Raw genomic sequence first — 27,006 nt, forward strand, 5'->3', positions numbered from 1 at the left:
TGAGACCCTTATAATTAATACAAGGTATAAGATCATCATAAATCTATTTATCGGTTCAGGAAATAATGGACAGCTTTGTGCCAGGGTCCGTTCTAGATGCACTGTTGAAGAGAAGACAAAGATCATTGCCCTGGTGGAAGCTGCATTATATCAGGTGGAACAGAAAATATACACCGTATATAATACATGAGTAAATTACGTATTATGTTGGGTGGTGAAAAGTGCTAGAAAAAACAAATAGTGGAAAGTAAAGGAGATTTGGATTCCTTGGCATAAGCATGAAGTTTGCAGTGAATAAATAATTATAGGATCTCTGGTCATCGTAAATCTGTGGATTCTATATTTCATACCACTAATTCATCGAGGATTGGAGGCTGAGTGTGTATGCACATGTCAATCAATCTTCTTCTGGGAAGATGATCTATTGCTTTCATCAGACTCTTAAAGGGATCATGTTCCAAAATAAAAAGACTGAAATTTTCAACATGTTGTTTTTCACAAAGCTAGATAAACATTGTGCATTTCTTCCCTATTACCTTTACATTTATTATGAATAACTGTGGGAGTTAGACTTTTTTGTAAGAAACTATGTTATCATTACATGTGTTAATATTTACTTCCAATCTGAAAGTGTAAGTAATAAAATCAATGATACAAATTATCCTGGCTTTCTCCTCTTAAATTTCAGCCTTTTTCTATTTAAAGAGAAAATGAACTTAGAAATATTGAATGTGATCATAATTACTTATTCCACCAATATATTGAATTTCTGGATTTAACCAGTGGTCATTAAAAACAACATCTAGAAAGTGTCAAGTACATGATGAAAACTAACCGTCAATTCCTTCTAAACGATTATAATTTTATTCTATATAAGATTATATTGCTCCAATTATTTATATCTAAAATGAAGATTCTAATTCCTGCTTCAAAAGATTACTATAAGAATTCAATCAGGTAATATATAAGAAAACTCATCCTATATTGTATTCCTTCTTTTTCTTTATAGCTAGCATATATGTAATTTTCCCATTATTACAAAAAACATACAAGGATTCATTCTTATGATGGAGTCTTCCTTGACACATAGTTTCTCCAGTGTTATCGAATCTTAATCCTCTCTAGACAATCTTTGAAATTGTCCTGCATTGAAAGAAAGCTGCTTTCCCCCTAGTTTTACTCTCCTTTTTTTGTAATCAAGACAAATAATGCTAACCAACCATTACTGGTTTATAATCCCCCTGCCCCAGCTAGCTCTATGTGAATGATTCAGAAAGCTCATATTAGAAAGTTCAAAATAATTTCAATAACATGTGCTATCATGAAAAAAGTTATTTTTCTAAAGTTTTCCAAATTGGTTTCTATGTTTTAGTAGATTAGGTTGTGTTAAAAAAAAAAATACATGAGAATACAAGTAGGGAAAAGAAAAAGATGATCTCCCTTAAAGCACTAATTCACCATTGAACTTAATCTGTGAGCACAGTGATTAGGTTAAAAGGCTGCAAATATCTGGTTAAAGGGAAATTAGAAGAGGTAATGTATAAATGAGATGAATTGCATAGATAGGATGCTTCTGAGAAGGTAAACATCAAGACTGAACATATGCTGCAGGCTGTGATCAGGACATCATCTTATCTGGGTTAGGCAGGGAATGAACCATGAGATGAGTTGCTCCACCTACTTCAGGGACATAAGTATTTGACCCTGGGTCAGACAAAACCAAGTGCACCAAGGCCTAAACAAGTTGGAGAGCTCTGAGATGTTGAAGCACCAGCTTTTATACCCAGCTCTGGTGCCCCGAGTTTCAAAATTATGAGCAATAGCAAATAAAAGTTATATAAGTCATAGCAGGCTATAAAGTATACGGAGATCTCAGAAGCTTTGCGAAGAGGAAAAGTTTGTCTACTCTTTTTTTTTAATGTAAATTTCAACTGATATCAGGCAACAAGTGCAAGTGATTAGAAAGTTATTGACTTCTTGCTGTAAACTATTTCTTTTAGCTGAAAATTTTATATATAATATAATTTTGCTTTAATTTCTAAAATTTCATTTTTTACTGGCAAAAATAAAAGTGTATTATTTGAGAGATGTTCCCCAGGTTTTTAGTCATTAGTACTAAGAGTGAGAGGACTATACTACTTGATGAAAATACGGAAATATGCACTAGCATCTTGGTGACAAATCCTCCACTGTAGGCATAAGGCCCTGATTAAACACTCTATATGCATCCAGTCAATACAATGCTATTCCAGGGACAACATATACTGTAGAAATACAGAATTAACTCATTTAACAAATTTAAATGCATTCCTTTTAATTCATTAAGACATGATAAGAGCAATTTTGCAAATCAAATTCCTTTTATCAAAGTCAATTAAGATTCAATTTAAGCAAGGGTATATTCAGATTTTGTGACAGGAATGTTTGTCCTTTCTACTCGAAACGATTTTTATATAAAATAAAAGAGAGGTCAGTAGTTTTAGTTCTAACTATAACAAATTAATGTATGTGTATGTTTTGGAAAGAATGTTCTCTGTTAAAGAAAGATCTTCCAATATTCAGTACAAGAAATAATTTTAACTCTAAAAAACTTTGGAAATTCATTATGTTCCACAAACTGTTGTTTAAAGTGGAAATTTTATAGCGGTCCTGCTCATAATCACAATTACTATTGCACTTCATTTCATCAAAACATATCTCCTTTTTCATAGCTTATCATATACAGAAATTTAAACCATGTCTATATACATGAGTGACCAATTTTCAAGAGCATATGTTTGACAAGGTAAAAATGAGTCATTTCCTTGGCAAAAACATTCACATTTCTGGTCTTTAATCGCATGTCTGCAGTTCTTCAGAAGATGATTTCAAAAGAAACTAAAAGAAGAATAAAAGTCTATAAGGAGAGATAAATTGAGACTTTTTTCTTATAAACTCCACAATCTTGTTTCTAAAAGAGGTTGTCCCTGATATTATTTAGGTAAAATCTAATAGGCCAGAGATTATTTTCAATTATGAAATATATGCTCCTAAACTCAGATTACTGTTTTTCTCTTTTAAAGCTAGTTGAATGGAACTTGCACAGCATTCTATTTTTATCCAGCAAAACATTTCCTTTCCGTTTGCCCAGTATTTTCACATAATTTATACATTGGAACCTTAAAATAACTTCATCCCCTGAGACTTTGTTTCCATTCTGCATTAGACAATGTTATAATGCAATACTTTTCATATTGAAATAAAGTTCGATTTAAAAAAAAATTGAGCACCTATTATGTGTAAAGCACTATGCTATGATTGAAATAAAATGTTTAATATATATGGCCCATTTAAAAATTTTTCTTTGATCTGTCTGGTCACTGACCTGTATTGTCTATGTCGTTGGAAGCCATGAAACTTTTACATGAAAAAATAAGCTAGGAATAAAGCCTAGCAAAGATTTGGAGCATCTGCTCCTTCTTATATTGTCACTACATTTTCAATACATTTTTTGTTTATTTGCATGTGTGCACATTATGAAAAACCTGATTCCCCACAACCAATGTTTTCCAGCCTATATAGTTTGCTAATGATTTAGACTTCATAGTATAGGCAGTAAGGAACAATTGCAGATGTATAATCATGCCAATTACATGATGAACTTTGGGTTTTTGACCAATCATTATGGAGAACGGACTGGAAGGAGTTGAGATAGAAGTCAGAGAGAACAATTAGGCAGTTACTGCAATAATACAAGCACAGGAATTATTTGTCAAATTTCCTTATGAGTTTCAAAGTCCTAACAAATGTTAGTTATTATTAGTGAGATTAATGTTTTTGGTAATTTAGCCTCTTTGGATTAGGAGCAAGAATGAGCTCCCTTAGACAGATTACCTACTGTAATGGGGCTTGTCATAATGAACTCTTTTACGTTATAAGTAAAGGCCTAAGTGCAAAACTAAGCCGCTGCCTGACTGTTTTGTACTACAATGGTCCAGCTGTCTATTTAAATCACTCTTATGCTAAAAAGGAATCTGTTATTATTTTAATGTCTTTTGGTGCTATAGAAAACCACCTAAAACTGTTCCACAAGTCTCTTTCAAGAGTGGGCTTTCCATATTGACCAGAAAGAACTTTCCTAGATGTAATCTAATTTAAATGACACATAAATCTCCAATTTGCCATTTGCTACATAGATAACCATAAGCACTCTAATAAGAAAATGTAGGTGTCATTACACTTGATCAAATTTACTATTAAGCGACTAGCTAATAGACTTGGAAAATTTTACATCCTTTATCAATGGAGATGTCATTAAAAACAGACCCTGAAGCTAGTTCCTGAATTTCATTCTAAAAGCAGAGCACATTATCATTATCTGGTTCTGTTTCATTATAATTAGTTTGGTCTCCTTTAAAGCTTATTGTATATTAGAATGAAATCTAGGGATTTTTTATTTATTTATTTTTTCAACTACAAAGAGCTTTCAGGTATTTCCTGTCTTTATCCCTGCCTGTCGCTGTATCCTCCATTACTAAATTGTTGTATCACACGGCTGGTATGGAGATCTCCCAACATCTGGGAAGCTATGCTTCCAGTAATGGCTGGCAAGCTTAGAAAAATAGCTATGAACCTATATGTTAAGTAAAAGAGTCTCTGATCAAAAATTTTAGGAAAAAGCCCTAATACTCCTAAATTTTAGCCTGCAGAAGAGGCCCTCTATTATAGATTTACAATACCTCCCACCGGGGGGTAACACAAGCCTCTCAAAAGAAGGCTGTCTGACAACAGTAAAACAATTGAAGTCCTGGCGAAAAGAGTAGCTTGAGGCAGACAAAAACTTCTTAAGGCCCAAGACAATAATTGACCCTCAAGCACACACAGATTGTGTTTGAGTATCCCTCATGCACAGGCCTGCTGGCTATACTTTTGGGAAGAGTGTTCTTCTTCAATGGTTAAGGCAGAGAGAGTTATCTGGAAAGCTCCTTTTGGTGGAGAAATATGACTCCTCAGCACTGTTATAAAAATGATATGTTTCTACCATAGCATGGGGCAGCATAATTCAGAGGAATTTACCCTCAAATGAAAACACCCCAATGCAAAACACATGACTGATAACACTCTTTACACAGACTGATTGTAATGGGTTATTTATTTATGCACATTCAAGTCCCTTGAAGGCGAAGATTAGAAGAGTAGCAATATAATTTTAGTGATTTAGAGCATAAATTGAACAAATCATAATTCAATCACATTGGAATCTATGGTGATTGTTGGGCATTTCTGTGGTTACTTATGGGTCCTTCATCTAAATAATAAACTCTGTAGATAAAATCATATTATTTAAATTTTTTAGTTCAGACTATGTGCTGGACAATATGCTACATGAATTTAGCTAAGTTCATTCTCAAAACAAGCTTTAGAAACAGAAATTACTAACAGCTCTTTTCTACAAATGAAGAAACTAACTCAAGGCCACACAGCTATGGTGAGTTGGGATTTAATTGTCTGAAGACAGTGTCAGGCTTCCTTTAAGAAACCAAAGGACCAAAAATTTACATGTCTTTTCTTCACAGCTCCAGTCTATCTAAGAAGACTGAAAAAGATGTAAACTTGAAATACTTGAGAAGAGAAGGTTTAACCCCAAAGATCCTTGCAAACTCTTGAACCAAAATACATAGAGTAGATTGCTAGTTAGAGAAATTTCATTGGTGAGTGTTTTGAGGGATCTTTCCTGATAGATTCCGAAGGTTTGCCCCAGAAGAGCTGCAAGGGTGACCAAGAAAAGGTGGTGAAGGGGAGCGGAGTTTGTCACCCGAAAACTTGCCTCTTTGGCATAAGGATTATTTTAGGCTGATTATTAAGAAAAAGCAGACATAGGAGACGCTTTGGAAGCCAAGCAGAAATTATCCTTTTGTAAGAGACATTTACATTTATAAGGGAAATCTCCATTTGTAAGGGTGTCTTCTCGCTCTGCACCAGAAGAGGAGAATGAGAATCTCTAGAAACTGCCATCAATGAAGAAGGCAAAGATTTAAATCTGCATAAAAACTCTACCCTTGTTTATTGTGCTTTCCCTGATGATCTCTCATGATTGGCTCCCCAAACCCCAACATATTGGTCTTTAGCTAGGGATAATATTTAAGGTGTTGGCTTGGGCCATTTCATGGAGTTACTCAGTTTTCCTGGGTATATTCCCATCTATACAGGAGATATACATGTTACTAATCTGTTTCTTTTTATCCTGTTAATCTCTCTCTTATTACAGGGAGGTGACAGCCAAGAACCTAGAAGCATAGAAGGAAAGTTATTTTTCCTCCCCAGCAGTGGCAGGTGGGCAGCTACTGACAAAACAAGGAACAAAAAATACCTGAGAAGTCGCCCATCAACATCTCTCTAAGAAACGTACATCAAAAGACAGTGTCAAGTGCCTTTTCCTACAATGGGAATAGTTCCTGTGATATGGTCTATAGATAGTGATTAAAACAGTATAAATATACACTCCCAGTCTTGAAGACAGTGAGGGAGTTTTCAGGGTTTTTAGTCATCAGATGCATCTTGCAGATCCTTCACTTGTATTGTAGGGGAGGAAGACAATTCCTCTACCCTCTAGGTCCTTCTGGCTCGTCTAAGAATTAAATCAACATCAGACAGAATAACAGGAGAAAATCAAAGTTTTATAACATGTACACATGGGAGAAACCTAGGAAAGCTGAGTAACTTGCCAGAATGGCCAAAGCCATCACATTAAATACTGTCTTCAGCTAAAGACAATGGAAGATGTTGGCAGTAGTGTTTTGGGACTTCAAAGGGGAGGAAGGCAATTCACATGGAAATAGAAAAGCAAATATTTGGTAGACAGAACTTTGGTAAGAATGGGCCTAGCAAGGATCCTCACACGGTCTACAATACCCAAACTTATCTATGGTGATGGCCTGTTGTGGGGACAGAATGTCATCTTAAATTCTTTTAGGCAGTGAGAGGGAAAGTCAAAGTTTCTTTCCAAGTCTCTTGTCCTTAAAAGTAATCAAGCCAAAGAGACACATTTTGGGGTGGCCAATTCTGATCCCCCACAGTATAAAAGGCAGCTTGGTAGAGTGGAAAGAGTTTATATTTTGAAAAGTGATAGACCTGGATTAAGTATGGGTTAGAATCAGACTCTACTGCCTACCATAATGAGACTCAGAGAGTTTAAGATCACTGTCTCCAGAATCAGACTGATCAGGTTTAAATCCCAGCTCTGCCACTTACTCTGTATGTCCATATCTGAAAATGAATGCAATAATAATACCTACCGCATAGATTGACATAGGATTAAATTAATTGACTCATGTGAGGTACACAATATATTTCCTGGCATGGTGCTTACTGAGAGTTAGTTACTATTGTTGTTGTTGTTATTGTTATTACATTAAAATAAACAGTTGTTTTTATATACATTTTGATAAATTAGGTAGTGTGTGCAATTTTAAAGCATCTGAGCATGGTATTTAACCTTAGCAATAATACTTCCTCTTCGTTAAAGCTTCCTTAAAAATGTTGTACTAGAGTCTTGGAATCAAGGCTGTCCCGTAGGGGGCACTATTCCATTCTTATAGTTGGATGGGTCCTCCAGTTAAGCAGTCTCTGTCAATATCTCCTTCCCACATAAGGTAACCAGTGGTTCTTTGCCAGCAGCATCCTTACCAGAAGACTAATATGGACACCACTTTAACCCACGTGGTGTTCCATGAATAGAATGTAGACATGTAGAAACACAAAATGTCATCCTTGAGGCTTTTGAGATGAGCAAACACTCCTTCACACTGTTAATGACATGGAACTCTTCCAATTTCTGTGTTTTTACCTTTGCACCTATTCAAAATTTTACCCCTGTCCTCTGTTGACAGCTGTGGCACAGGAGCTGACAGTACTTAACTTACCCTATGATTTTTTTGCCCAGTACTTTATTAAAAGTCTTAGATGTATTAGATTTGGTAGAGTTTGCTTGATGCCTTGGTAGATCATTCTGTACATTACTCTCCAAGAAGTACCCTCTTCCCTGAATCACTGCATTGCGTTTATAGTCACTAGGACTTAGTTTATTGTTTATTCTTGTTTTGGAAAAAGACAGCTTCCCTCTGTTCTGGTTTTTATTTTCCCTGTCTATTTTGAGATCCTGGGACACTGTGATTATACCTAGTATTACAAATTCAAGATTTATTATACACGGCATTTTCTGTAAAAGTTAGAGTATAGATCTAAGAGTATACACTGCTTAAGAAGCAAGGGAATAGGATGTGTCATTGTGCACTGTTACTTAACTCCTGTATATTCTCATAGTGATGGTCCATGACACCTATGAACCTATATTGATTTATTACCAAATGAAAGTTTAAAAAGCCCAATAATTTTAAAAGCAAGCATAAATTTAAAATAATAAACTTAAAATGGAATCATCTAATTGAATATCAATAAATCAGACAATAATTCAGGCTGAGGGTGTTTTTCCATGTGCACATAGAAATTCTAAATCTTTAAAATTTTTTCCCTATGCTACTTTAAAAGAAGAAGACAAAAAAAAATCCATGTCAAGAAGAGTAAAACAAGGTGCAAGTTTCATAACCTTGAACTCTCCCTATGAGAAATCAAATCCACTTGGCTGGTGTGTTGTGTTTGATCAAACCAGCATTTTTTTAATTGGGAAATTTTGCATTTAAAAAGTAGATTTATAATTTATTAAAAAGTCGGAAAGTTTAAGCTAAGACATCTGATCGGCCAACTTAGCTGAAGCTGAGTGCTGGCTGTCCCTTGTACTCATGGCACATACTCTCCAAATGCCTCTTGTCCCCATTCTTCCCAGTCTTCTCACTCATTCATGTTAGAAGTCTAGTCTCTGTACACGTTTGGGCTTGGGATCACTGACATTGAGATGTCAAGGGAAGATACACCAAAATCTGGCAATCAGCAGTGTATAACCCAGTAGAGAGACGTTAGAAATCCTTCAAGAGGTTTTACAATGTAGGTTATTTCAATGTGATAGTAGCCATGATGAAAACGAGAATAATTACCCACCTAGCACGTGAACAACTACAACATTATGCAGCCATTAAGCATGTATTCAAAAACTGTCATATGCAAATAGAAAAATGATTTGGTTAAATGACAAAATCGCAGATAGATCATACAGCTGCAGGTAAATGAGTTTTGAGTTACACCACAATGAGAATTCAACTAGATCTCCACCATGAGGGCGCAACTCTCAGTGGGGGGATAATCAGAATTGTAGAGCTAAATCGGGCCAGGAAAACCAATTCCAGAACCAAATATTCATGTTTGCATATTAATTGCAACTAATTATATTTTCATTGAAAAAAATTTTTAGAACAACTTAGTGCGATCAATGTGCCTCTTTGGAATACAGGGAGAAAAGTAAAAGATTATTATATGAGTATCATCTGAAGTTTAAGGTTCAGAGGGAATGGTGGAATACTGGAAAAACACTGAAGATCACGATTAATTCCAAGATTTATGAGTACTTGTTAAGCAACATTTTAAGTAGCATAATTACTTTTTTGATCATTTTTTCACATTTTTAAGTATTTGGATTGTTACCAGGAAAGTAATTCATTCTCAATGTAGGTGACTAGAAGATAGAAAAAGGTATAAATAAAAAAAAAAGCAATCACCTGTAATTTTATTATCAAGATTTTATTATTAAAAGTGTTGAGGGGCCAGCCTGGTGGGATAGTTAAGTTCACATGCTCTGCTTCAGCGGCCTGGGGTTTGCTGGTTGGGATCCTGGGCACAGACCTAGGCACTGCTTGTCAGGCCATGCTGTGGCAGGCATCCCACATATAAAATAGAGGAAGATGGGCACAAATGTTAGCTCAGGGCCAGTCTTCCTCAGCAAAAAGAGGAGGATTGGTGGTAGATGTTAGCTTAGGGCTAATCGTCCTCAAAAAAAAAGTTTCAAACTTTTTGTTTCTAGTCCTGTTCCTGCTAAAACATAAGCTATATGAAGACCAGGGAGCTTCTATTTTGCTCAGTAATATATCCAAATGCTTAGACAGTGTTCACCAAAAACAAACAAAAAAATCAGCACTCAATAGATGTTGAATGAACGTGTGATTTCAAAATTGGTGTTCTATTGCAGTTTTTTTCTTTTTTTCTTGGTGAGGAAGATTGGCCCTGCGTTAACATCTGTTGCCAATCTCCCTCTTTTTGCTTGAGGAATGGGACACTGCCACAGCATTGCTTAATGAGCAGTGTGTAGGTCCGTGACTGGAATCTGAACTCCCAAACCCTGAGCCACAAAAGTGGTGTGCAAACTTAACCACCATGTCACTGGGTTTGCTTCTCTGTTGTACTTTTAATTTTGTGTCTTTTTTTATTCATTTAACATCATATTGTGAACATTTTCCTCCCTCTTTAAGTGTTCTAATGAAGCGCCTTTTAAAATGGCTACATCATGTGCCATAATTTCTATTGTTAAATATTTAGGTTGTCTCCAAATTATCAACATCAAAATGCTTCAGTGAACATCTTTGCACATGAAGTTGGTTTGTACCTGATTACTTAATTATGACACACAAATGACAAAAAGAGAAATGTAGATCAAAAGCAATTTAAAGCTTTTGCTTGATGTGCCAGATATATATCTCCACCAGCAGTGAATATTTACGTTGACCATTATAATTGTGAAAATTTCATAGGAAAAATAAATGGTATTTAATTGTTTCAATTTATAGTTATTTGATTACTGACAGTGCTCAGTATTTTTGCATATATCAATAACACTACCCTTGAGTGGAAATATTCTTGCTCTAAAAATTTAATAGAAAATCCACTGTATAAAATTTTTGGTCTCCTCTAATCTGTATATATCTATAGAAACATAGGCACACATAGTCTATTGTTATATAATTCATAGTACATTAGGTCATCATGGTTTCACAATATGCACACAAACGTACCCTACCTGTGTGTATTAATTGTACATTCATTGACACATACATATATCCATTGTGTGATAACACATGCATATTCAATGACTGATGTAGAAATATCTAAGAATAAAAATGCTAATGTTGGTCTAGTCATTTGAAGTATAGAATATTAACTCCTGTTCTAGCTTACATATCAAAATACATTCATGCCTCATTCAGATATTAAAACTATGTGCATTCAGGGGGCAGCCCTGTGGCCAAGTGGTTAAGTTAGAACTCTCCACTTTGGCAGTCTGGGGTTTTGCTGGTTCGGATCCTGGGCGCAGACATGGCACTGCTCATCAAGCCATGCTGAGGCAGCGTCCCACATAGCACAACCAGAAGGACCTGCAATTAGAATATACAGCTGTGTACTGGGGGACTTTGGGGAGAAGAAGAAAAAGAAGAGGGGGGAGGGGAGGGGGAAGGAGGAGAAGGAGGAAAAGGAGAAGAAGAAGAAAGAAGAGGAAGAAGAAGAAGAAGAAGAAAAGAAAAGAAAAGAAGATTGGCAACCGATGTTAGCTTAGGTGACAATCTTTAAAAAAAAAATACTATGAGCATTCACACACATATTTTGAACCAGCAGAACAATATCTTCCTTACTAATTCCATATATGTGAGACTTGACAAGCAATAAATATGGTCACAAAAACGTAAGTATATCACATATTTTTGAGGGCAAAATTGAAAAAAACTGATGTCTGTTGTAATAGATTTTATATTTTCAGTTTTAGGGACATAATTTATGCCATTTTGGTAAATTTTATATATATAATGTAAATAAGTATGTAGATAAATATATAACAGTATGTAATAAAATGGAATATATATTTAAGTTTCCTTTTCCCTTTAATTCACTTAGAGAAAGCTGTTTAATTATACCTAACTGCAGGGGAGGGTGGGAGGAGTCAGTATCTAAGCTTCTGGAATAAAGTTGGAAAAGTGGCTTTGATTGAGCGCTAGACGGAAATAGCACAGCCACTAAGTATCCTCGCCGTTCAAAGCAGCCCTCTGCCCGGCCACCCCAGGGCACAAATCTGGTTGCTGCTGGCCATCTTTCAAACTGAGGCTCATGTAGCAGTGGCAGATGTGTCTGTCTGCGCCTGCGATAGGATCCATCTGCAGTTTGCACCTGTTGTTTTGCTGAGGCCCGAGTGGAGGTGTGAATATAAAAACGCAAAGGGCACGTCAACAGCAAAATTAAGGAAGTGGTTTTTCCTCTCTTGTGATCTGTGTTTCTGTTTTTCTTCCCTTCCTTCCACCTCAAGGGTCAAGATACTGATGGGATAATAACCCATGGTCAGCTTCAGCCAATTATCCTAAGACAGTAATTATCATAATTTTTCACTGCAGCATCTAAAAAAAATGGGAAGATGAGAAAAACAAATTTGAAAGCCAAAAAAAAAAAGAGAGAGAATTCTTCAAGTGCAGCCTCTGCTTGAACCATTTTGATTCATGCTGATACAAGAAACACTTTGCTGTCAACAGAAACACTGCTATGTGTGATGACACATTCAGCATTTCATTTTTTCACTAAACACATCACATAACATATTTTAAATAGACTTTTAAAAAACAACACTGAGAGAGATTTTCCTTAGGCCTTTCTATGGCTGATTATAATTTAAAAACCACATCTTCTGCGGACCAGTGTTTCTCAAACTTGACTGTGCATATGAAACAGCTTGTAGGTATTGTTAAAATGCAGATTCTGATTCAGTAGGTGTGTCTTGGTGCCTGAGATTTCCTTTCTACCAGGCTCTCGGTGCTGACACTGCTGTCCCATGCACTGTACTTGGTATCGAAAGGCCTGTAGAATACAAGGCCTGTATGTGATTGTGTAACATGTGAAATAATTTTGAAGACTGTAAACAGAAACCATTCAACAAATGTAAACAATTTAAGTATTAAAATATTCATAAGTATATTTATGTAGACAATGAGTGTACCTAATTACACTTGTGATAACTCTAACATAAGCTACTCTTTAGTTACTAAATCGTCATGTTAATATTTTAAGCATTCTCCTACCTTGAGAAAAAAATTGGCTTGAAGTTCTAATGGTAATTGTCTGCATGATCAATATTCTTGGGTACGCTAGATGAATAAGCATTCTTTCTTTTGTCATCATTTTCCTATTTGATTTTTAAAGACTTTATTGTTTTAGAGCAGACTTAAGCTTAGAGCAAAATTGAGAGGAAAATACAGAGATTTCCCTTACACCCACGTTCTACATATGTGTAGCCTTCCCCATTATCCATATCACTCGCCAGAATGGTACATTTTTTACCAAGGATGAACCTACATTAACACATCATAACCACCCAATGTTCATAGATTCCATTATGGTTCACTCTCTGTATTTACATTTTATGGGTTTGGACAAATGTGCAATGACATATATCCATCATTATAATATCATACAGAGTATTTTTACTGCCCTAAAAAAGAGCTCAATTCATTTCTCCCACACACTCCTGGCAACTACTCATCTTTTATTGTCTTTATAGTTTTGTCTTTTCTATAACATCATATAGTTGGAATTATACAGTATGCAGCCTTCTCACATTGGCTTCTTAAACTTAGAAACAGGCATGTAAGTTTCCCCTGTGTCTTTTAATGGCTTGATAGCTCATTTCTTTTTAGCATTGAATAATATTCCTTTGTCTGAATGTATCACAATTTATCCATTCACCTCCTGAAGGACATCTTGCTTGCTTCCAAATTTTAGCAATTATGAATAAAGCTACTAAAAACATCCACATGAAGGTTTTTGTACAGACGTTCTCAACTCCTTTGGGAAAATACCAAGGGTCGTGATCACTGCATCATATGGTAAGAGTATGTTTAGTTTTCTAAGAAACCACCAAATTGCCTTTCAAAGTGGCTGTACCATTTTCCATTCCCGCCAGCAATGTATAAGAATTCCTGGGGCCGGCGGGGACCGAGTGGTTAAGTTTATGTACTCCGCTGTGGTAGCCTATGGTTTCGTCGGTTCGGATCCTGGGCGCAGACATGGCAACGCTTGTCAAGCCATGTTGAGGTGGCGTCCTACATGCCACAACTAGACGGACCCGCAACTAAGAATATACAACTATGTGCCGGGGAGATTTAGGAAGATAAAGCAGAAAAAAAAAAAAGATTGGCAACACTTGTTAGCTTAGGTGCCAATCTTTTAAAAAAAAAAAAAGTTAAAAAAAAAGTTCCTGTTGCTCCATATCCTTGTCGTATTTGATGTTGTAAGTGTTCCAGATTTGGGCCATTGTAATAGGTGTTTAATGGTATCTCATTATTTTAATTTGTGTTTCTCTGATGACATATGATACGGAGCATCTTTTCATACGTTTATTTGCCACCTGTATATCTTCTTTGGTGAGATATCTGTTAAAATCTTTGACCCATTTTTTAATCACGTTGTTTTCTTATTGTTGTAAGAGTTCTTTGTATATTTTGCATAACAGTCATTTATCAGATATGTCTTGCACAAATATTTTCTCCCAGTGTTTGGTTTGTCTTCTCATTCTCTAGACATTTTCTTTTGCAGAGCAGAAGTTTTTAATTTTAATGAAGTCCAGCTTATCAATTGTTTCTGTCATGGATTGTGTTTTTGGTGTTGTACCTAAAAAGGCATCACCATATCCAAAGTCATCTTTATTTTCTCCTATGGTATCTTGTAAGAGTTTTATAGTATTGCATTTTCCGTTTAGGTCTATGACCTATTGTGAGTTAATTTTTGTGAAGAATGTAAGGTCTGTGTCTAGATTGCCTTTTCACTTGTGGACATCCAGTAGTTCCAGCCCCATTTGCTGAAAAGACTATCTCTTCTCCACTGTATTGCCTTTGCTCTTTCATCAAAGATCAGCTGACTATATTTATGTGGGTTTATTTCTGGACTCTCTATTCTGTTCCATTGATCTAGTTATCTATTTTTTTCCACCAATACCACACTGTCTCAATCACTGTACTTTATAACGAGTCTTCAAGTCAGGCAGTGTCGGTCGTCTAACTGTTCTCCTTCAGTATTGTATTGGCTGTTCGAAGTCTTCTGTCTCTCCATATAAACTTTAGAATCTGTTTGTTCACATCTATAAAATAATCTGGGATTTTGGCTGGGATTTCATTGAATCTATAAATGAAGTTTGGAAGAACTGACTTCTTGAGTCTTCCTATTCATAAAAATGGAATCTCTATCCAATTATTTAGTTCTTTGATTTCATTCATCAGTGTTTTGTAGTTTCCCTCATATAGATATTGCACATATTTTGTTAGACTTATACCTAAGTATTTCATTTTGGGAGGTGCTAATATAAACAATATTGTGTGTTTAATTTTAAATTCCAATTGTTTATTGCTGGTATATAGGAAAGTGATTGACTTTTGCATATTAACCTTGCATCCTGCAACTCTGCTATGATCACTTATTAGTTCTGAGAGTTTTTTTGTTGACTCTAATTTTCTGCATGGATGATGATGTTATCTGTGAACAAAGACATTCTTATGTCTTCCTTCCCAACTTGTATACATTTTAATTCCTTTTCTTGCCTTATTGCACTAACAAGGACTTCTAGTATGGTGTTGAAAATGAGTGGGAAGAGGAGTCACCCTTGCCTTTTACCTATTATTAATGGGTAAGATTCAATTTCTCACCATTAAGTATGATGTGAGCTACAGGTTTTTTTGTAGTCTTTATCAATTTGAGAAAGTTCCCTTCTATTCCTAGTTTACCAAGAGATTTTTATCATGGATGGGTGTTGAATTTTGTGAAATGTTTTTTCTGCATCTACTGATATGATTATGTGATTTTTCTGTCTTAGTCTGTTGATGTGGTGGACTACATTTGGTGATTTTTGAATGTTGAACCAGACTTTCATAATTGGGATAAAACCTGCTTGGTCATGTTGTATAATTCCTTTTATACTTTTTTGGATTCGATTTGCTACTATTTTGTTGAGCATTTTTGCATCTATGTTCATAAGAGATACTGTCTGTATTTTTGCTTTCTTTGCCTAGTTTTGGTATTAGGGTAATGTTGGACTCATAGAGTGAATTAGGAAAGTCATGTATTTTGGGTCCATTCTTGCCCTTGTTGTGAGTTACTTCATGAGGTTTACAGCAGGATCTTCCAAATTCTCCTTTTCTTCTCTTCAAGCCCAGGAATTATAAATCATCTCTTTCACTGATTTCTAGTTTTTCTATTAAGTTAGCTGCAGAGCTGAAATCTTAAAGTTATTTAGATTCCACTAATATCTTGGTGTGTTCCAACGTGTTGTTCTTTTACCTTTTTTTATGCTAAATATGGTTCATGGATTAGTAATACAGGCACCAAATAAGAGCTTGTTAGAATGTCAGGTCTTACCCCAGACCTACTAAATCAGAGCCTGTATTTTACAATGATCCTCAGGTGATTTGTGTGTACATGAAAGTTTAAGAAGCAGTGCTATCAACTCTAATACCTCTGTTTATAAAGTATAAAACTCTACTTTGACGGAGAGTTAGAAACATGCCTAAAATCAGTAGGAGCCTTGGAGACAGATAACTATTCACATCCCAGCCCTTCTGCTTCTGTGATAATTCTCTTGAACAGGTAACTCAACAATTCTCACTTTCCTCATCAGTGAAATGATGATAATAATACCTTGTGGTAATAAAAAGAATGTGATGAAAATATAAAGTACTCAGCACAGTTGGAAACATTATAAATGATCAATTGTTGATAAAAATTACTAATAGAGAAAAAGAAATTAGAGGAATGAGAGGTTGTGGTTGCCTTTGGCTCAAAGCGATTAGTTGTAGATCTTTGTGAATCAAAGCTGACCTGATAACCAGTGTGATTCATTCTCATACCATGTCACTTGCCATAATATAGCAATTCTCAGCAGTTCAACTAATTTTATATTTTCAAGGGCTTTTAGTTTTCCCCTGGCATCATTCTCAGCATAGTAATTTTTCTTTTATTATTTTCTCCGAGAAACATTTTTAGGTAATGGGGAAAAAAAATGAGCCCGCTCTTACAATATATCAAAGCAATATAAAAGACTGTTTAAAATATATTTCTTTGCAAAACATATTAAATGGGTCATTATTTACATGAGATTTTCAGAAGTCATTATGGTGTATTGTACAAATTTTCAACTGACATTGGATAGGTAAATTATGTTTAGGCTGTTTTCAAAAACTGGATTTTTGATTCAATAGACCATAGCATCTCTTTGATGTGCTGTTTTGTAATTCATTAAATTATTTTCCAGCATATGCTTAGCTATCATGATGAAAATGGATATTCATATTTAAATTATGAACTAAAGTTACCTTATACCTATATAAGCCAACTTTTCATTTAAGAAAACTTGGAAGTGAAAGAGCTATAGAGCAGAACACACTATTTGAACACATTTTTACAGTGCTGTGATTTCTAGATTATCTCTGTATTTGTTAAGCATATCTGCTGTGTCAGTTATCACTTTATTGCCTCTCAGCTCCAAATGCGTCCTTCAATATGATAAACAACCGAATTTGTTTAAGCATCCTTTAAAATGAACATGATGTTAAGCTTTCTCAGCAGAGGGTGTTGGGGGGACACTGCAGGAGGTAAAGGTTTCCAACAATTTGCGCCAGAATCCAGGAGGGTCAGTGGTGTGGACATGAGGACATCTGGTGAGAAACTACCCAGCAGCTACCAGCCCAAGATGTAGTCCTTCGACTTTGCACCCTCAGCCTAGTGATAACCTTTCTGCAAACAGTCTGGACCTCTCTGACAAGTCCTATGTAGCCTGCATGGAGCCACTTGTGTCCCAGAGGGTCACACACCAAGTAGTCAGTCCTTCTTCAAAGAGTAGGCTCTGAAAGCCTTTCTCCTGCAGAGCACCTGGACTCCCACTGTGTACCCAGCCACCAACTGCTGATCAACTGTTCTTCACCTGCACTATGGAGGGTGGCCTGTTTTTTGCCCAGCAGCTCCAGAACCAGTTCTGGCCTGGCCAAACCAGTGATGATCTCTGTTCTCCAGTGGCCAAACCACATATTCTCCGGGATGTCTGACCCTTTCCAAGCTTGTCCTTCTTGAGTACTCTCCCTCAGCCTTAGGGTACCATAAAGAATTTCTTTATATCTTATAGTTATGTTTATCAGAGCTAATAACTCTTGATATTACACTGCCCCTCTTTAATGTACTGTGTGCTTCCTGTCTCCTGATTGGACCCAGACTGCTACCAGTGCTTTCTATAATTAGAAGTGAAAGTTGTTGTAGAGATCATTTTGTTACAATAAGGCTACTATTTATTATGAACAATTCATGTGCTAGGCTCTTCACAAACATTATTTCATTTGATTCTCACAAAAATCTTATAAATTGGGTACTTCATTTTACAAATGAAGGAATGAAGGCTTGCATTTAAAGCAGTTTACTCAAGGTCAAGGTCAAGACTCCAGCTCTAAAAAACCAGTCCTCTCTCAATACTATGACAGTGTTTATAACTACTATCCTATCTTGTAAACATCCCAAAACTCAGCTTAAATGTCCAAGAATACTTTCTTTTTTTTTCTTTTGAATGATTAATAAACATGCTTTATATAGATTTATTACCCAAACATATATTAAAATGTTTCTAGAACGCATTACACTGTGGTGTTCACAGAACATGATCTTTACCTTCTGAGCTTTTGGGGTTTCCCCAAATTTATAAGGTGATATCCTATGTCTTAATAAAAGATTGTTGGCCTCAGAGGAGAATAGGTTTGTCAAATAATACACACAATGCCCAATTAAATTTGAATTTCATAAAAATAATGATTCTTTTTTTTTTAACCATAAGTATGTCTCAAATTGCCTGGGACATAATTATACTAAGAAAAATGTTGATTATCTGAAATTCAGATTTGACCATGTGACCTGTGTTTTTGTTTGCTAAATCTGGCAACCCTACATGAGAAATCTCCCTTTACCTATTACTGTACCTAGAAATTTCTAAGCTCCTATCTAGATCAAAATAAGCTGCAAACCAGACAGTTAATCTAGAATCATATCTGATTTTCTAAACATGTAATGTTGCTCACTTTAAGAAATCTATTTCCTTTCTATGATTCTCACTAGATCCCAACTAGATTCTAAGATCCAAGTAGATCCCTAATAAGATTTAGTTTTATTCACTATGTCATGACTTCTGATTCCATTCACTATGCCATGACTTCTGATTCCATCCACTAGGGTTGCTCAAGTTTTAAGAGATCCCCAAAATTGTTGGGGATACATGATGATACATGGCTATAAAAAATTCATAATTAGATAGGAAAACAGACAGGAAGTTTAGGATGACTATTGTTATTGTCAGCCACCTATTAATTTACCTTGTTACTACCACAAACACCCTTCCTGACAATTTGCAGAGATGTTGAGAAAGATGCTTATGTTGACTCCCCAACATAACTGTTCCTGCTCAGTAGTTAATCCATCTCCCTTAGTTCTGATTCACACTATCTACTAAATGAGGTCCTGCATTCAAACAGACCTATAGAAGACATTAATAGCTAGTTAACAATACCTAATCTCTTCCTAATCTTTAGCAATAAGAGCCTCATTTTAATCTGGGCACATTGCCACTCAGCTAATAAATTACATTTTCAAGCCTCCCTTGAAGCTATGCATGATCATATCACTAAGTTTTAGTCAATGAGATGCAAATAAAAGTGTCCTTAAATGGAGAGAGAGGACACTTCTTGTGCCTTTCTTACTACTGGCTGGTATGAGGATGTGATAACTTGAGCTTGAGCAGTCATCTTGGATCATGAAGCAGCATGTGAAAGATGATGACAAGCAAAATATAAGGAATCTGGGACCTAATGACTATGGAGCCATCATATCAGTGCTAGATTGCTTTTATTGTAGTTATTTTATGTAAGTGAGAAATAAATTTCTGTTTTTCTTGAGCCATTGTTAATTTTTTTATACCTGTTATATGAAGCTGAGCTTAATCTTAAAGGATACAATATTTTACCTGGGAGTTTCGTCATATTCATTTTCCCAAACTTACTTACAAGAGAAAGGTTAGCTAGAAATAGTAAAGCTCCTGCCTATATCTGCAGAGAAAGAGGAACCAGAATGGATTAACTGCTTAAGGGAAAGGAGAATGAGATTCCTCATAGCCAATTTGTCTAAAAATTGATTCAGATCCCCTGTGTTAATTAAAAGCATACTATTGGAGGTACAGTTATGAGAAGACAGTATACTGGCAACAAAGGTTATAAGTCTAGTGGGGAAGGTATATTAGAATACAGACAATTTGAATAAAGTGTGTAAAGATCACGAGGTAAACACAGGGTGTTATGAAAATAAGTAGGAGAGCCCTGGGCACAGACTAAAGAATTGAAGTGTAGGGAAAGGTGTGTGAGTTGAATCTGAGGACGAGGTAGATATTTAGTTGAATGGAGGAAAGAGTTCTGGTAATCTGAGAAGCCTGTGCAGAGGTAAATGGGCACAGAAAACATGACACTTTGGAGCTATAATAAGTATTTCAGTAAAACCAGAAGACAGCATTTGAGGGATGGGGTGGGGGTGGAGGTAGGGGTGGGAGTGGCGTAGAGTTAGTTGTAAGAAAGTTGGATGGAGAGAGCACTTTCTAAGCATTGTCAGGATGCTTAGATATTTTCATAAATGTTAGGAAGGAGTTTCACGGTCTTGATTGTTTTAGAAACATGATTCTGTCTTCAGGCTGGAGAATAGACTGGAAAAAACGAAGACTAGAAGCAGAGAGAAAATTTCTTAATAAAAAGAAAAGCTATTATCACATACTTCCTCTGTAATAGGCACTGTCCTAAGCTTTTCGTAAGTATCCTCTCTCATTATCAGACTAACCCCAAGCTGAGATTCAGCAAAATTAGGGAATTATTCAAGTAATTAGAGACTGGACTCCATTCTAGATTTTTTTTTTTTTTTTTTGGCTTCCTAGCTATAGAGTCAGAAAACTCAAGCAATGACATAGTGTTTTATTATTAGCTACATGGAATTAGCTTTGCCAAGTAACCTTGGTGAGAACATGACTAAGGTAGTGGCAATGACTGCAGAAGAGAGAATAGGTGGAAGAGAGATCAACTAGAAAGGTAGAGTCAACTGATCTTGATGTGGAGAGGGTGAGAAGAGAGAAAAATATCCTAATCTTTGGCAACTCTGCTGCTAAAGCGGAAATAGTAGGAAGAAGTGAGAGGAGATGAGGTAAGTTCTTTCTGGGATATGTTTAATGTGGATGACAACTGGATATTCAAAAGTAAATATCACCTAAGGATTGACTATACACTTCTGAAACTCAGGAGAGAATTTTAGGTGGGAGATACAGATTTGGAAGTTATAAACTTTCCAGGTTATACTTGAAGCCATGAATATAAATGGAATCGACCAAGGAGAATGTATAGAATGAAAAATGAAGAGAGTCAGGGAAGTCCCTGCAAAACACTGCAATTTAAGGAAGAAAACAAAAGAAGCCTTTAAAGGAAACTGAGGTTACATTAATACCTCTTTCTAACAAAGAAGTATAAAAAAGCAAGAAAGAGTAGTATCCTGGAAGCAAAGAGAAAAGACTTTCAGAAATGAAATGCTACAGAGAAAACAAGAAAGAAAATAAAACATGTGTGTTTGGGCTTTAGCAACATAAAGGTCAATGTTTAGAAGAATGAAATGGTGGGAGTAAGTTTCAGATTATAGTAGGGTGATTGCACAAAAAGCGAGGCGGTACATAAACTTTGAGCAAAACAATTCTTTAAGATGCTTGACTATGTAAAGGAAGGTGACAGCTATAAAGATATGTAGGGCCAAGGAAGTATTTTGGGTTGTTTGCTATAAGATGAGAGAGACTTTAAAATGTTGAGTTTGAGATATTTTGAGAACTAGATGTTTAAGATACAAGCTAAAGGAAGTAAATGATGAAACAAAATCCTCAAGGAGACAGGAAGTATAGAAAGGAGGTTTCAAACAGCTTATAAGGTGGTTGAACTAAAATAATTCTTAGCCTTGAAGATTTTTCTACCTACTTTGACATTCACTGATTTTGACACTGAGCCTACCTGAATATTATATATATGAAAAAAAGGGATGGAGATGTGGAGAGAGAATTCACTTTCAACATGTAGAGTTAGTTAGCATCATTACCCTTGTATGGTTTTCCTTGGCTTTAAAGTTCTTCCAAAAAGAACTTCAATTCTCTGGGAGCCATAAATTCATCCTTTGGAATTTCTGATTTCCTACTTAGTGCGGTATTCTCTGGGTCCTCTAGGTAGTCAAAGCTGCTGAATACACAGACTTGTTTAGACTAGCAAAGCCTTAACGTCAAAATTGCACAGAAAGAAGGGCGTACATATTTCAGAACATGAAAGGATATAGATATCTATATTCATTAAGACTATAAGCCTCTTGAAGGCAAGAACTATGTCAAATCACTTTTATCTATTAATTAACGTACTCTTCCACACTGGACATGTACTTAAGATAGTTTGATAACCATATTCAGCCTTATTAAGTATATTGTGAGGTTTGGTTTCCAAAACATCCTTTAAATAAGAGCTGTATTTATCTGAACTGATTTCTTCCAATTTTAACTGAACAAAATCTTAAGCCCTCTCTCACTGCAGAGTGTCCAAGAGTCATTGTATTTCTCATTGTCATTTTACAGTCCTTATTCTCAATCAACTCCTTCCCATGGCCTGTATTAGTTTTCAAATTTGACCTTTCAACATAAATTTGAATGCTATGACCTAGCCCACATTGAGATAACTTTTTTTTCACAGTTCTGACAAAATTAAAATAGGTTTTGGCTTTAGAATTAAAAACATAATGTATGTTAGCTCTTCTTTTCCTTCTAATTTTTGAGATTCAAGTGATGACATAGTGCTTTATTGTTAGCTACATCAGCAGTTAGCTTTGCCAAGCAAGGTTGCTACCTCTTCTAAATGCAAATTTAAAAAGAAAAAAAGAGCATAGCATTAGCAGACAGCAAAATGATATGGTACATGGCCAGCAAGGTAATAGCGTTTATTGCAAGCCAGTGCTCCAGAGATGGAGGGTTATCTTGTCAACAGTATTAAACTTAAGACCCAGTTCTCCTTGTGTTTGTGTCTGTGGAGGGCAAGGGGTGGGATGGAGGAGGAGATAAAGAATCTCTCGCTAAACTAGTAATCAATACCCTTCATTAACAACCACACAGCGAGTCTTAATACCTGTGAGACTAGTCACTGTCCAGGCTGTGAGAATATGAAGGAGGAGGTGCATAATGCTCATTTCTTCTAAGTGTGAACACTTTTGGCAACAAGAAAGAATTCACAGTGCCCTCTTCATTCACAAAGGACAATATGACTATATATTATTGAACAGTGGATATTAGAAGAACATTTCATCTATTTTTGGAGTTGTATTTCACATTCATAAAAACATTCCCATTTCTCTCCTCTTGAAGAGCACTATTTGAACTGAAACTGCCAGTGACTTTCCACATCCTTCATCCTATTTCATTACAGAAACACTCATAAAGACACAATTTTCGCCTATCAATAAATATGTTTGATGTTCCATAGAAGTTCTATGTAATACATGCAGAACAATGGAGTCAGACTCTGGGATAAATTATTATCAAAACAACTTGGAGCGATGAGCCTGCCTCTGGATGCTGTCTGGTGGACGTGGTGTGAATGCTCAGTACGAAAGCAGGATGAGCACTAAAGACTATGAGTGATAATCATAAATCCAAGACAGGCATCACCCTTCCTTAAGACATTGTTAAACTCCTTGAAAAAGACTATAAGGTATAGTCTGCTTTTAGAGGTATTATGTATCTTTAATACATTTAGTTAAAGTTTGAAGCGGAGCATGTCTGGACTGGGGTGGCTTTTTCACGCAGTAGACTCAGCGGGCAGCTCCATGTAGATTGCGATGCTGGGATGTAAATGCTGCTTGTGCTGCTGAGGGTACTTCCGACAGGCCCTTAGCGCATTCTTTACTTGCCTCTGTTTTATTTTCACAACATATTCCTACTAAAGACTTCTAAAATCTTCTAGCCAAAAAGTGTCTCAAAACACAGAATCTAAATGGAAAGTATTCAGGAACAAGAGTGATTTAATGTGACTTATTTATAGGATAGGGCACAAAAAGATCTGATGGGTTTCAAAATAGACCATTAGGTCTGCTATATTCAACTTTGATTCTGTCTGTTTAGCACGCATTAAATACAAAATTCAGGGAACTGACTGTAAGATAAATAGGTTTATTTTCTGCTTTTCATATTTTCTCACATGAAGACACATATTCCATGAAATCAAGTAGTACTTTCAGAACTAGACACACTGTGTGGAAAATGTCATGCTGGATATATCTTCACTAACGAAGTCTAGATGAGCCCTTGGTTAATATACATAAGATTAAAGTTTCTTCCCTTTACTTCTCATTGTTTTGTACCATTTAAATACTGCACAAATAAAACAATACTGCATATTGAAGGAAAAAATGTACTGAAGTATGTGTCAACTAAAACTGAGTAATGCATCACAGAATTTCTGATATGCTATACTTTCCATGAACCGTATACAAGTTCAATGAGTATTACTGAAGTTCACTGTTATATAAAGTCTGGATATTTCTGGAATCCCAGAAAAGAATTCATATTATCCATTCTGAGTATTAGTAAAATATATCCATAGTGCGTAAATAACAAGGATATAACAAGGCAATTTTTAAGGATCACCCTCCCACAGTATGTATTTTATAAACTCCGTAAAGAGATAAACTCTACTCAGGCATCTCAGAACATGGATCTTTATTACTTCCAGCAGTTTCACCAATTACTTAATAGTCACTACAGCTTGAAGGGAAATGACTTTAAAAGTTCAAGTAGGATGTCATTAGCATAGGGCCCCAGGTCCTGCAGATTTCATGCCACAGAGATGGACGACATATGCCTCCTTCTGTGAAAAGTCAGAGAGAGGGATCCAATTTGCTACCAGGTGGGATAAGGTAGGTGAGCTGAGGCTCCCAGTTAACACACTGAATGAGGCCAGGGAGACCTGGCAAATAGAACATATTTTTTATTTGGATATATGTTGCCTTTCACAATTTCCCAACTTACTTTAACGTAACTCATCTAACATAGTAATTATATAAGAGGAAGGACTTTTTCTTGGATTTTTATTGTTGTCACTTCTCTGTGCACTTATCACTTTAATAACATCTAAATATTATCTTGAAGGAACGTGTTAATTTTCCCAAGCCCTTGGTTAGATTTCATACTCATTGGAAGAATGGAGTATATACAAAGTGCCTTTAAGTCCATGTATATACATGTAGTGCTATAATGTCCAGTACATGACAGCCAGTCATTGAGTACTGAAGCAATGAATCGCCTGGTGAATGAATGAATACCTCACATTGCCTTGTTTCTATTAGTGTTTTTTATTAGCCATTCAATTCATTTCTTATGAAATATCAAACACTGTGCCACACTGTAGGATACAAATGATACAGCAAACGATTAAATGTTACCCCAGTGTGGCCCAATGACCCACCTGCTGCCATCTGGATGCCTGTTAAAAATTCAAATTCCTGGGTCCCATCCCAGATTTTCTGAATTAGAATCTCTTATATACTGAAGTTGGAAAAGCATTGCACGGTAAGTTGACAATCTTCTTGTGAAAACATCAATGGATTTTTTAAAATATATTAAAGAAGCTGCGCTTCTTACAACTATTCTACAATATTTTTCATGTGTCATCTCTCTCAGTTATAGATTGGCTAAAACTAAATTCTGGGGAAACGGCAAAGTAAGAACAACATGTACATGTAAGTCCAAAACTGCAAGATAAATGCTGAACCAGTTCAGTGGATCTCGAGCTTCAAAAGCATCAGCATCTCTGGGAATGCACCCTTAGAAAATGCATCGATCATTAGAACAAATAATACAAGAATTAATTAGCAATGATATGGGGTCAGAAATAAATAGATAAATAGAGTGGCTATTTGTGTCCTTATCTAATCATGGTTATGTAGAATATGAAAATACACATTCACAATAGTGGAAAAAATAAGTCAGTTAATTCGGTTGCCATTGGCCTACAATACATTTATTTTTTATTATTTACTGTTATCTTCTCTTCTGCTATTTGACCATTTCCATGACTGAATTTTCTAGTAACTAGTGTTTTTAACTACTGTAACTGTTTTGAAACTGTCGGAGTTCAGCTCACTGAGACCTAATCCAGAGTTAAAAAGCCCAGTTTGTGCCCTATCTCAAACAAGTTTCAGAGGGATTGAGTCAGGAGTGGCCACGAGAATCCGATTTGGGGATCTTCCGGCAGTCTCAGTCCTCAGAATTCGAGTCCTGTTGCTTTAGGGTCAGTTGTTACAGATAAACTGGAGAGTAGTGGAAAGAAGTAAGGCTTTGAGAGCCAGGAGGAGCTGGGATTTGTCCTGGCTCTATTGGCAACAAGCAATGTGCCTTGGGTTACTTAATAAGTTTCCTTTTCTTTAAAATTTGGTCAGCACAATATTAAAGAATTATTGCAAAGAAGAAAGATAAATATGTGTCTACTGCCTACTGATTAATAAGGCCAAAAAATAACCACTGTTATTAAAGAGCCCTTAAATCTATCATGATGACTTTTAGGGCTGGAAAGGTAAATTAAATTATTTGAAATCACCCAGCTGGTCAAGTGCAGTAGGGTCTTTACCCAATACTTGCCCACTTTCCCTTCCACTCTACAATATCACCTTCTAAGTTCATGGCTGGATCGTAGTGGGGTTATAGACAGGACACACAGGGCTATGGAGAAGACAGAAGTGGACAGAAGCACATGCTGTAGTTAGCAGATCTCAGGTAGAACAAGAGAAGTGTGCTGGCCAGTGCCCAAGGGTCTATTACAACGTGAACCCACAGAGCTGTCTGTAGCCTGGAGCGTGCTGACAGAGTGGCCAGGGTTAGACAGCAGCACTAGCGGCTGTCAGAGAGTTTCTGTAAGTTTCTAACCTTAGGCAGCTCTGGCTTCCTGGTTAGCTTCTACTACAGTATCAACTCCTGAACAAATATTGCTCCATTTG

General features: G+C 36.0%; 1 protein-coding gene across 44 annotated transcripts in view; it reads right to left on the reverse strand.

Annotated features, from left to right (window-relative positions):
* PTPRD (protein tyrosine phosphatase receptor type D) overlaps positions 1-27,006 on the reverse strand; it is a 2,079,533-nt gene that overhangs the window by 1,143,482 nt on the left and 909,045 nt on the right. The window lies entirely within an intron of this gene.

This window comes from Equus przewalskii, chromosome 22 (assembly GCF_037783145.1).
Source record: "Equus przewalskii isolate Varuska chromosome 22, EquPr2, whole genome shotgun sequence".
Classification (NCBI taxonomy): domain Eukaryota; kingdom Metazoa; phylum Chordata; class Mammalia; order Perissodactyla; family Equidae; genus Equus; species Equus przewalskii.